Below are 12,351 nucleotides of genomic sequence, written 5' to 3'. Positions count from 1 at the left end.
AGACTGCTTCTTTATTCCATCGTCATACACACCATACAGGGTTTAGTACAAGACCAAACAAAGTACTATTACGGTGAAAAGAGGATTACATCTCATCGGAGGCATTCCAAGCTCCTATACATTATTTTTCTACACCTCCGGAAAGAGTACAAACTAGGTCATATCCCATGAGTCACGCGGAACGATAGACGACACAGCTAGTGCGAACTAGTGATACTACCACTAACTCAGACCGATCCGTAGTAGTCCTCGTAGAAGTCACCTCCATAGCCTGGAAGCTCAACATGATCATCCGGAAACAGACGATCTCGCGGAGCTTGTGGACCATAGGGACTAGGATGAGGTCTTGGACCAACAGACGGTGGCCTGCGGGGACCGCGAGGTGGGGTGATGCCTCCTACATCACGCCAACCCATCACGTCTGGCAGAGCAGATCTCACAGGATAGAGATCGCGCATATCCGAATATCCGGCTTGCACCGCCGGTGCAAACCGAGTCAATGTGGCCCAGTGGTCAGCACGGGTATTGAAGAGCTCTAACCTCAAGGCCCGATTTTCACGGTCCTTATCCTCGAGCATCTCAGCAGTGGTGCGAGTCCGTGAATCCTCCTGGGTGGGGTCAGCATAGATAGCCTGGAGATACCCTTGTGCTCCCGGAAGTGATCCTGGCATATACCGGAAATCAGAGTCCCGAAATAGACCAGATCTGACTCGCATGATGGTCATCATAGAGTAGGCGGCGTCCTGCACAGCCATCTCAATAGTAACCCCGAGTCCATAGGAGCAGTGAAGGGGCTCGGTGGACCCAGGATAAGATGGAAATATCCTGACAGTGCAGAGATACTGGCTTTGATTAAAGTCTCGGAATTGCTCTTCGACCGTGTACTCAGGATACCAACGGTATCCAGCCTCAGTCATTACCCTGACCAACATGGCAGTATGGCCGGGTACATCTAGGCATCGAGTCAGGCGAACCACTTGATTGAGGTCGCGAGTGGCCATCTGAAAGCACAATCATAATGCAAAGGCATTAGAATTTCTAGCAAAATTTCGGCAGCATAACAGCTGTAAATGCTCAAGAAGGATTTTGAGACATTTGACAAAGGATTACATACACACTCAACATCATCATATCAAGTTCTGAGTCCATCCTAGCAACATAATGTGGTAGTAGAATTGAACTAGGCTTGTATCCATCAAACTTATAAGGTACTACTGATTAGTAACACGTGATCCTGATAGAGAGAATAGATCCTAATTCCTTAACCCCCGGTGGAAGAATAGACTGACTCAGATCAGAATGTTATAAGATAAAGGAGTAAAAAGAGCCTTACGTTCCAACCCACAAACAATTCCCCTACATATAACTAAAGAATTTCTAGACTCAACATCGACCAGTTTGGCTTGGAGAACCTACAGGCAGTCCGGCTCTGATGCCAACGCTGTCAGGACCCCGACTCGATGTCACATCGATCTAGCCGGTAACACCTCATATCACTTTGCGGCCTCACGCACGGTATCCCCACGGGTGTCGCCTTACCTTTGCCCGGGACCGTTTGCGCCTTTTGGCTCACGTATATGATAGTGTCGCTAGCATCCATATGATAAGGAGCCCGGGCTGACATGACTAGTCGTAAACCCAAAGTGGCACAGACTTACAGGGACAGGCATCCATGACCCAGCTTCGAACGTGTCGGTCATCAGCAAGTGGGTCCGGGCTGTAGCACTGGGCTAGCAGGACTCCGGTAAACCGGGCTGTAGCGGGCTAACAGGACTCCGGTACTCAATGCGTGACATTTCCCCGAAGGGACAGACACCGGAACGAAGAAGGACACATGCCGGCCAGCCTAAGTGTTCCAGAGCAGTAGCAAGCTACCATGGCTCAGCGGTAACACTAGGAGACATTTCCCGGTAAGAGAGGCTACTAAAGATAAACAACTAGATAGTCAGATCCCACACATACCAAGCATTTCAATCATACACACAATATGCTCGATATGTGCAAATACAACAAGGCATCACAACATGACTCTACGACACAAGTACTTTATTTAAGGCTCAGAGAGCCATACATAACATACACAAAGGTACGGGTCTCACGACCCAGCATTCAAGTCATACAGTCATACAAACCAGCAGCGGAAGTAACTTGTCTGAGTACAGACAACTAGTAAAATAAAAGAGGCTTGGAAAGCCTAGCTATACTACGTGGTCCTTCACAAGCTCAGGATCACCACCTGGGCCTTTAGCCTACTCATTGATGTCAACGTCTACGTAGAACCCATCAGAAGGGGTTGCAGCGTCTTCTGTAAAAATGTAAATTATAGCAACATGAGTACAAAGGTACTCAGCAAGACTTACATCAGATCCTACATACATGCATATTATCAAGAAGGGTTGGTGGAGTTGTTGCAGCAAGCCAGCTTTGACTCTTGGCTAGGCTAACCTACGAGACTCCAACTTGAAATGGTTTTTCGCACACGAGTCCACTAATCACCACTTCAATACACTACCGAGGATCCACCTCCGTCTTCCTACGGAAGAGCCATCCTCGGCACTCACACTTATCTTGAGGCTTTTAGTAGTTTCCATTTACTTGTCTATGAACTGTATAGGCAACCAAGTAGTCCTTTACCGCGGACGCGGCTATTCGAATAGATCATGATAACCCTGCAGGGGTGTACTTCTTCATACATGTTTCCACCACTTAGCGTCTGCACACGACATGTGCTCGGCAGACTTCAAGCGAAAGCCGACGTGGGTGTAGACCACGACCTACCTAAACACCTAAGCCTCTAGTCCAGGTTTATCGCCTATCCAGGTTCCATCCGCAGGGAGTCCGGCCGAGGTTTCCCATACGGCCCCGAACGATGTGAACAGGGTTCCCGAGATACCTAACGGGTATTCGGTACACCCGGCCACGTACCTACCGCATCACAGCCCACCCCTACGGTCAGCGCTGTCCACGGCCTCCAGTAGGCTACAAACACCAGAAACTACTTGCAACTCCTGGACAGAGAGCTAGGGTGAATAAGAAGTCGAGCGGGGTCATATTTCAGGGCCCAATGCATGGTAGTAGCTGTATCTTAAATCACACATACAGATCTCAGTGCTTAAGGTCGGCTTCAATGAAACAACCCACCATGTACTCCTACATGGCCTCTCATCGATACCTTTACCAAATCGTGTTCACCACACCACTCTCATTACCGACATAATCATTTCACTCTAGCCCATCACCCAGATGAACCAGACCTGACACGACTCTAAGCATAGCAGGCATAGCAAGGTAGGAACAACACATACATATGGCTCAATCAACTCCTACACATGCTAGTGGGTTTCATCTAGTTACTGTGGCAATGACAGGTCATGCAGAGGAAGTGGGTTCAACTACCGTAGCACACAGCAGTTTGAAACGCGTTGTCTTAATGCAGTAAAAGAGAGCAGGAGCGAGAACATGGGATTGTATCGATATGATCAAATGGTTGGTTGCTTGCCTGATGGTTCGATGCACTGATACGGTTCTTCGTTAGGGTAATCACGGTACTCCTCGGGGGCAGATCCTGCCGCAAAGAACACCGATATACAACCATCACCAAACAATGTGCAACAATATGATGCATGCATGAAACATAGCAATATGAGTGTGTTGGGCTAATGCAACTAAGACCAGAAGGGTTTGAACCAATTTGAATCAAAGATTCAAATTTCAAACTCAAACATGGCCCTTTAAAGTGTTTTTCCTTGTTCTGCATTAAACATCAAGTTAACTTGTTTAGTCATGCATGAAAATAGTACAGATGGATAGATTGGATTTTTCTGATCATTTTTCATATATAATTTGTCTGATTTGGAGTTACAGAATAAAAGTTATGAATTTTTGAAGTTTAAATTATATTCTGGAATTTCCTATATTAGAATAATTCCAGAAAATCAATTATTGCGTCAGCCTGACGTCAGTGTGACGTCAGCAGGTCAACGGAACACGTCCGGGTCAAACCTGACAGTGGGTCCCGCGTGTCAGGGTGATTAATTAATTAAAGTTTAATTAAAACTAAACCTGTTTAATTAACAGGGCTGGGCCCCACCTGTCATTGACTCAGGGGAGTCAACCAGGGCCCACCCGTGGTCAAACCCGGGTCGGCTGCACCGGCGTTTAGCCGCCGGCGAGCCCGACGCGGCGGCGGAAGTGATTTTTGCCGTTCCGGCAACCAAACGAGCCGCGGAGGGCACCGGAGCGGAGCTGAGGTCGAGCCGCAGCTCTTGGTGGAGTCCGTTGGGGTCGGGGTGGCCGGAGTTGGCGCCGGCGACGACTTTGGCGGCCACCGGAGTTCGGCCAAAGTCGAACTTGTCGCTAGGGGGATCGGTGAGGTGCGGGGAGTGCACGGTTGGGCCCAACGCAGCGTGGTGAGTGCGTTGGACACCGCGGGTTGGCCGGAGGATGGCCGGGAGCACGTCGGCGACGAGATCCGCGGCGGTGCGTGCGTGTGATCTTCGTGCGGTGGCTACACGGCTCGGGAATGAGAGAGGGAGGGTCGGAGGGGTAGCTAGGCTCACAGCGCTCCCGTAGAGGCCACCGGCGGGGTCGGGGACGAGCTGAGGCGGCGACGGCGTTGAAGGGGATCTCCGGCGACGGCGAGCTCGGGCGAGGTCGGTGCGGTGGTCTCGGGCCGCTCGAGCACACGGGGCTCGGCTAGCTCGATGAAGTGGACGGCGGCGAAGCTCCTGGACACGGCGGCACGGCGTGGGGTTGACGGAGGGCGTGGCTACGGCGAGGGGGTGGCGGCGATGGCGTCGGCCATGGCGTGGGAGAGCGAGGGAGAGGAGCTGGAGAGGAGAGGGGGTGTCTGGGAGGTTCGGGGGAGAGAGGGAGGCCGATTCACGGCGTTAGCCGGGCGAGGGAGGCGGCGAGGCGGCGAGCAGGTGCGTGGCACCCATGCGGTGCTCGCCGTCGAGCACCTGCCTGCCTGCCTGGCCGGCAAGCAGCTCGCTGGCGCGGTGCTGGGCTGGGCCGGCAGGTGGGCCGGGTGCTGGGCGCCAGGTAAGCTTTTCCCATTTTCTTTCTGTTTTCTGTTTTTTTAATACTTCTGCAACTTTGTTGAATTAAATAAAATACTTAGGCAACTCCTAAAATCACCAAACTACTCCTGGTCCATAGTTGGATTATTTCCAACATGAAACATTTTAGTTTGGAGTTATTTGAGCATTTAAATATTTTATATAATTTTAAATGCCCAAATTCAAATATTTATGATTTAATTCAAAAACCCTAGGATGGCCTAGGAAAATGTGCACCACTTTTGGCAGAGGTTCTGAACCAAGACAAAAATGATGGGCATTTTAGAAGGGCATTTCAGGTTCATTGAAAAAGTTTTTTAGTAAACCCTAATTGGATTCAGAGGGGACTGGGGGTTCTGTCATCCCCATTTCAAGTTTCTGATGAAAGAATAAACATGATGCAACACTCTAATGCATGACTAGCTAGGGTGTGACAGTAGACCGACTCCTGCCTGCATCTACTACTATTACTCCACACATTGACTGCTATCCAACATGCATGTAGTGTATTAAGTTCATGGAGAAACAGAGTAATGCAACAAGAATGATGACATGATGTAGACAAGATTTATCTATGTAGAGATAGACCCCAGCGTTTTGTCCTTAGTAGCAATGATACATACGTGTCGGTTCCCCTTCTTTCACTGGGATCAAGCATCGTAAGATCGAACCCACTACAAAGCACCTCTTCCCATTGCAAGATAAATAGATCAAGTTAACCAAACAAAACCACAAATATCGGAGAAGAAATATGAGGCTATAAGCAATCATGCATATACGAGATCAAAGAAGACTCAAATAACTTTCATGGATAAAAACATAGATCTGATCATAAACTCAAAGTTCATTGGATCCCAACAAACACACCACAAAAAGGCTTACATCATATGGATCTCCAAGAGACCATTGTATTGATAATCCAGAGAGAGAGGAAGCCATCTAGCTACTAACTACGGGCCCATAGGTCTACAAAGAACTACTCACACATCATTCGAGAGGCACCAATGGAAGTGGTGAACCCCTCCGTGATGGTGTCTAGATTGGATCTGGTGGTTCTCAACTCTGCGGCGGCTGGAATTGATTTCCATTGACTCGCCTAGGGTTTCTGGAATATTGGGGTATTTATAGAGCAAAGAGGCGGTTCAGGGGGCACCCGTGGTGGGCACAACCGACCAGGGCGCGCCTGGACCTCGTGGCGCACCCTGGTGGGTGCTGCCCCCCTCGAGGCTTCCCCCAGGTGCTTCCATGGCCCACTGGATGTCTTCTAGCCCAAAAAAATCCTCAAAAGGTTCCGCTGTGTGTGGACTCTGTTTGGTATTGATTACCTACAATGTAAAAAAACATGCAGAAAACAGCAACTAGCACTGGGCACTATGTCAATAGGTTAGTACCAAAAAATGATATAAAATGACTATAAAATGATTGTAAAACATCCAAATATGATAATATAATAGCATGGAACAATCAAAAATTATAGATACGTTGGAGACGTATCAATAGAGCATATTTATGGTCACCCAGTTACTTTGTCACGTTTGATAGCACATAAGGTATTCCTTCGGTATCCGGGAGTTACATAATCTCATAGTCGAAGGAATATGTATTTGTCATGAAGAAAGCAATAGCAGTAAAACTAAATGATCATTATGCTAAGCTAACGGATGGGTCTTGTCCATCACATCATTCTCCTAATGTTGTGACCATGTTATCAAATGAAAACTCATGTCTATGGTTAGGTGATACGTCTCCAACATAGCTATAATTTTTTATTGTTCCATGATATTATATTATCTGTTTTGGATGGTTAATGGGCTTTACTATACACTTTTATATTATTTTTGGGACTAACCTATTAACTGGTGGCTCAGCCCAAATTGTTGTTTTTTTGCCTATTTTAGTGTTTCGCGGAAAAGGAATATCAAACGGAGTCCAAACGGAATGAAACCTTTGGGAGAGTTGGAGTGGACGTCAAGAAAGAAACGAGGCGGCCACGAGGTAGGAGGGCGCGCCCAGGCGGGTAGGCGCGCCCCCACCCTCGTGGGCCCCTCGTGGCTCCCCTGACCGACTTCCTTCGCCTATATATACTCATATATCCTGAAAACATCCAGGAGCACCAGGAAACCCTATTTCCACTGCAGCAACCTTCTGTACCCGTGAGATCCCATCTTGCGGCCTTTTTCGGCACTCCACCGGAGGGGGAATCGATCACGGAGGGCTTCTACATCAACACCATAGCCTCTCCTATGAAGTGTCAGTAGTTTACCACAGACCTTCGGGTCCATAGTTATTAGACAGATGGCTTCTTCTCTCTCTTTGATTCTCAATACAAAGTTCTCCTCGATCTTCTTGGAGATCTATTCGATGTAATTCTTTTTGCGGTGTGTTTGTCGAGATGATGAATTGTGGGTTTATGATCAAGATTATCTATGAACAATATTTGAATCTCCTCTAAATTCTTTTATGTATGATTGGTTATCTTTGCAAGTCTCTTCGAATTATCAGTTTGGTTTGGCCTACTAGATAGATCTTTCTTGCAATGGGAGAAGTTCTTAGCTTTGGGGTCAATATTGCGGTGTCATTTCCCAGTGACAGCAGGGGCAGCAAGGCACGTATTGTATTGTTGCCATCGAGGATAAAAAGATGGGGTTTATATCATATTGCTTGAGTTTATCCCTCTACATCATGTCATCTTTCCTAATGCATTACTCTGTTCTTATGAACTTAATACTCTAGATGCATGCTGGATAGCGGTCGATGTGTGGAGTAATAGTAGTAGATGCAGAATCGTTTCGATCTACTTGTCGCGGACGTTATGCCTATATACATGATCATGCATAGATATTCTCATAACTATGCACTTTTCTACCAATTGCTCGACAGTAATTTGTTCACCCACCGTAATACTTATGCTATCTTGAGAGAAGCAACTAGTGAAACCTATGCCCCCCGGGTCTATTTTCCATCATATAAGTTTTCGATCTATTTTATTTTGCAATCTTTACATTCTAATCTATATCTTAAACATACCAAAAATATTTATCTTATTATCTGTATCAGAACTGACTTTTGCAAGTGGTCGTGAAGGGATTGATAACCCCTAGCGTTGGTTGCAAGGTTCTTATTTGTTTGTGCAGCTATGAGGGATTTGCGTATAGCCTCCTACTGGATTGATACCTTGGTTCTAAAAAACTGAGGGAAATACTTACGCTACTTTGCTGCATCACCCTTTCCTCTTCAAGGGAAAACCAACGCATGCTCAAGAGGTAGCAAGAAGGATTACTGGCGCCATTGTCGTGGAGTCTATGTTCAAGTCAAGACATACCAAGTACCCATCACAAACTCTTATCCCTCGCATTACATTATTTTCCATTTTCCTCTCGTTTTCCTCTCCCCCCACTTCACCTTTGTCGTTTTATTCGCCCTCTTTTTCCCGTTCGCCTCTTTTCGCTTGCTTTTTGTGGTACTTGCTGCCACTATGTCTGAAACTGGGGAGGTTATCGTTGATAAGGACAATAGTAATACTATGGGAAACTTTGATGCTTTTGATGATCCTACCGAAGAACCCATTATCTTACATACTAAAAAGTTTCGAATCGGTAGTGGTAATATTATTGGAAAAGGGGTTATTCAAGATTTCTTTACTTGTGACGGTGCTTTTCCCTCTATGGGTGGATCTATTCTCCATAGAACTAGTAGTCTTGTGGATGCTATATCCTTGCTTATAGTTGAACTTGAAAGACAGTTTATGCATATGCATCCTTGCATACAAAGGATTTTCCTAGAATTTTCCAATATTGAGCATTCTTCTATTAAGCGTGCAGCTACTATCTTTTTGGCACATGAGTTCAGATTTATAATGAAAGAAGCCAAACAAATTTATGCACAACATAGGGTGGACGCTGGTCGTCCTCCCGTAGAGGTGATCCTATTTGATCAAGAAGACATAATGCATTTACGATCTTTAGATCATGTCGCTTATAATGAAAACCTTAAAAAAAGGTTCCTACCAATGTTCTAGTTGATAGAATCTCCGAACTTAATGATGATTTTGCTATTCAAAACAACGGGTTAGGATTTTCTCTTGAGCAAAGGCTCATGACTTTTTGCCAAAAGAATGCTTATAATGATGAATTGGCTGTGCAATATGAGGGGCCAAAGGAGGAACCCATACCTCCCGAGCTTGATCTTGGGGACTTCTGTCCCATTAAATTTAGCCCTCTTGATTACTTTTGCTTGCCACAAAGAAAACTTGCTGCTGAACATAGGGAATATGAGATGAGTTTTCATGATTTACCTTATCATTATGGTGATACTTAGATCTATTCTCGCTTTTATGCCTAGCTAGGGGCGTTAAACGATAGCGCTTGTTGGAGGCAACCCAATTTTGTTTTTGTTCCTGCTTAGTAATAAATAATTCATAAAGCTTCTATTTAGATGTGGTTTTTATGTTTTAATTAGTGTTTGTTCCAAGTAGAACCTATAGGATCATCTTGGGTGATAGTTAATTTGATCTTGCTGAAAAACAGAAACTTTTGCACGCACAATAATAATTTTAATAAATCACAGAAACGTGATTTTTAGTATATTATTTTTAAGAAGATTAATAGAAAAAGTTCCTAGGACTTCCTATTTTGGTAGAATTTTTGGGGTTACATAAGTATTCGAAATTTACAAATTACTACAGACTATTCTGTTTTTGACAGATTCTGTTTTTCGTGTGTTGTTTGCTTATTTTGATGAATCTATGGCTAGTATAGGGGGGTATGAACCATAGAGAAGTTGGAATACAGTAGGTTTAACACCAATATAAATAAATAATGAGTTCATTAGAGTACCTTAAAGTGGTGGTTTGTTTTCTTGCACTAACGGAGCTCATGAGATTTTCTGTTGAGTTTTGTGTTGTGAAGTTTTCAAGTTTTGGGGTAAAGATTTGATGGATTATGGAATAATGAGTGGCAAGAGCCTAAGCTTGGGGATGCCCAAGGCACCCCAAGGTAAAATTCAAGGACAACCAAAAGCCTAAGCTTGGGGATGCCCCAGAAGGCATCCCCTCTTTCGTCTTCGTCCATCGGTAACTTTACTTGATGCTATATTTTTATTCACCACATGATATGTGTTTTGCTTGGAGCGTCTTGTATGATATGAGTCTTTGCTTTTTAGTTTACCACAATCATCCTTGCTGTACACACCTTTGGGAGATACACACATGTATCGGAATTTATTAGAATACTCTATGTGATTCACTTATATCTTTTGAGCTAGACAATTTTGCTCTAGTGCTTCACTTATATCTTTTTAGAGCAGGTGGTTTTATTTTGTAGAAATTATTGATCTCTCATGCTTCACTTATATTATTTTGAGAGTCTTTTAGACCATCATGGCATTTTCCTTGGTTAAAATTTTAGTCTTAAAATGATGAGCATCCAAGATAGGTATAATAAAAACTATCATATAAAGTGCATTGAATACTATGAGAAATTTGATACTCGATAATTGTTTTGAGATATAAAGGTGGTAATGTTAGAGCCATGATAGTTGGGTAAATATGAAATTGAGAAATACTTGTGTTAAAGTTGGCAAGTCTCGTAGCATGCACGTATGGTGAACGTCGTGTGACAAATTTGAAGCATGGGGTGTTCTTTGATTGCCTTCCTTATGAGTGGAGGTAGGGATCACGCGATGGTTAACTCCTACCAACCCTTCCCCTAGGAGCATGTGTAGTAGTACTTTGCTTCGAGGGCTAAAAAACTTTTGCAATAGGTATATGAGTTCTTTATGAATAATGTGAGTCCATGGATTATACGCACTCTTACCCTTCTGCAATTTGCTAGCCTCTACGGTACCGTGCATTGCCCTTTCTCACCTTGAGAGTTGGTGCAAACTTCGTCGGTGTATCAAAACCCCGTGATACGATACGCTCTATCACACATAAACCTCCTTATATCTTCCTCAAAACAGCCACCATACCTACCTATTATGGCATTTCCATAGTCATTCCAAGATATATTGCCATGCAACTTTCCACCATTCGGTTTATTATGACACGCTCCATCATTGTCATATTGCTTTTGCATGATCATGTAGTTGACATCGTATTGTGGCAAAGCCACCTTTATAATTATTTCATACATGTCGCTCTTGATTCATTGCATATCCCGGTACACCGCCGGAGGCATTCACATAGAGTCATATTTTTTCCTAAGTATTGAGTTGTAATTCTTGAGTTGTAAATAAATAGAAGTGTGATGATCTTCATTATTAGAGCATTGTCCCATGTGAGGAAAGGAGGATGGAAGCAATGATTCCCCCACAAGTCGGGATGAGTCTCCGGACTTTATGAAAAATAAAAGAGGCCAAAGAAGCCCAAATAAAAAAAAAGAGGCCAAAGAAGCCCAAACAAAAAAAAGGAAAAAAATGAGAGAAAAAGAGAGAAGGGACAATGTTACTATACTTTTTCCACAGTTGTGCTTCAAAGTAGCACCATGATCTTCATGATAGAGAGTCTCCTATGTTGTCACTTTCATATACTAGTGGGAATTTTTCATTATAGAACTTGTCTTGTATATTCTAATGATGGGCTTCCTCAAAATGCCCTAGGTCTTCATGAGCAAGCAAGTTGGATGCACACCCACTTAGTTTCTTTTGATGAGCTTTCATACATTTATAGCTCTAGTGCATCCATTGCATGGAAATCCCTACTCCTCGTATTGACATCAATTGGTGGGCATCTCCATAGCCCATTGATTAGCCGCGTCAATATGAGACTTTGTCCTTTTTTTGTTTTCTCACATAATCCCTATCATCATACTCTACTCCACCCACAGCGCTATATCCATGGCTTACGCTCATGTATTGCGTGAGGGTTGAAAAGGTTGAAGCCCGTTAAAAAGTATGAACCAATTGGTTGGCTGAAACCGGGGTTGTGCATGATGGGAGCATTTTGTGTGACGAAAATGAAACATGGCCTAACTATATGATTTTGTAGGGATAAGCTTTCTTTGGCTATGTTATTTTGATAAGACATAAACTGCTTGGTTAGCATGCTTGAAGTATTACTATTTTTGTGTCAATATTAAACTTTTATCATGAATCTTTCGGATCTGGACATTCATGCCACAATAAAGACAATTATATTGAGAATTGTGTTAGGTAGCATTCCACATCAAAAATTCTGTTTTTATCATTTACCTACTCGAGGACGAGCAGGAATTAAGCTTGTGGATGCTTGATACATCTCCAACATATCTATAATTTTTTATTGTTCCATGCTATTATATTATCTGTTTTGGAT

The sequence above is a fragment of the Triticum aestivum genome, chromosome 7B, assembly GCF_018294505.1.
Source record: "Triticum aestivum cultivar Chinese Spring chromosome 7B, IWGSC CS RefSeq v2.1, whole genome shotgun sequence".
Taxonomy (NCBI): Eukaryota; Viridiplantae; Streptophyta; class Magnoliopsida; order Poales; family Poaceae; genus Triticum; species Triticum aestivum.
This window is presented reverse-complemented; position numbering follows the sequence as displayed.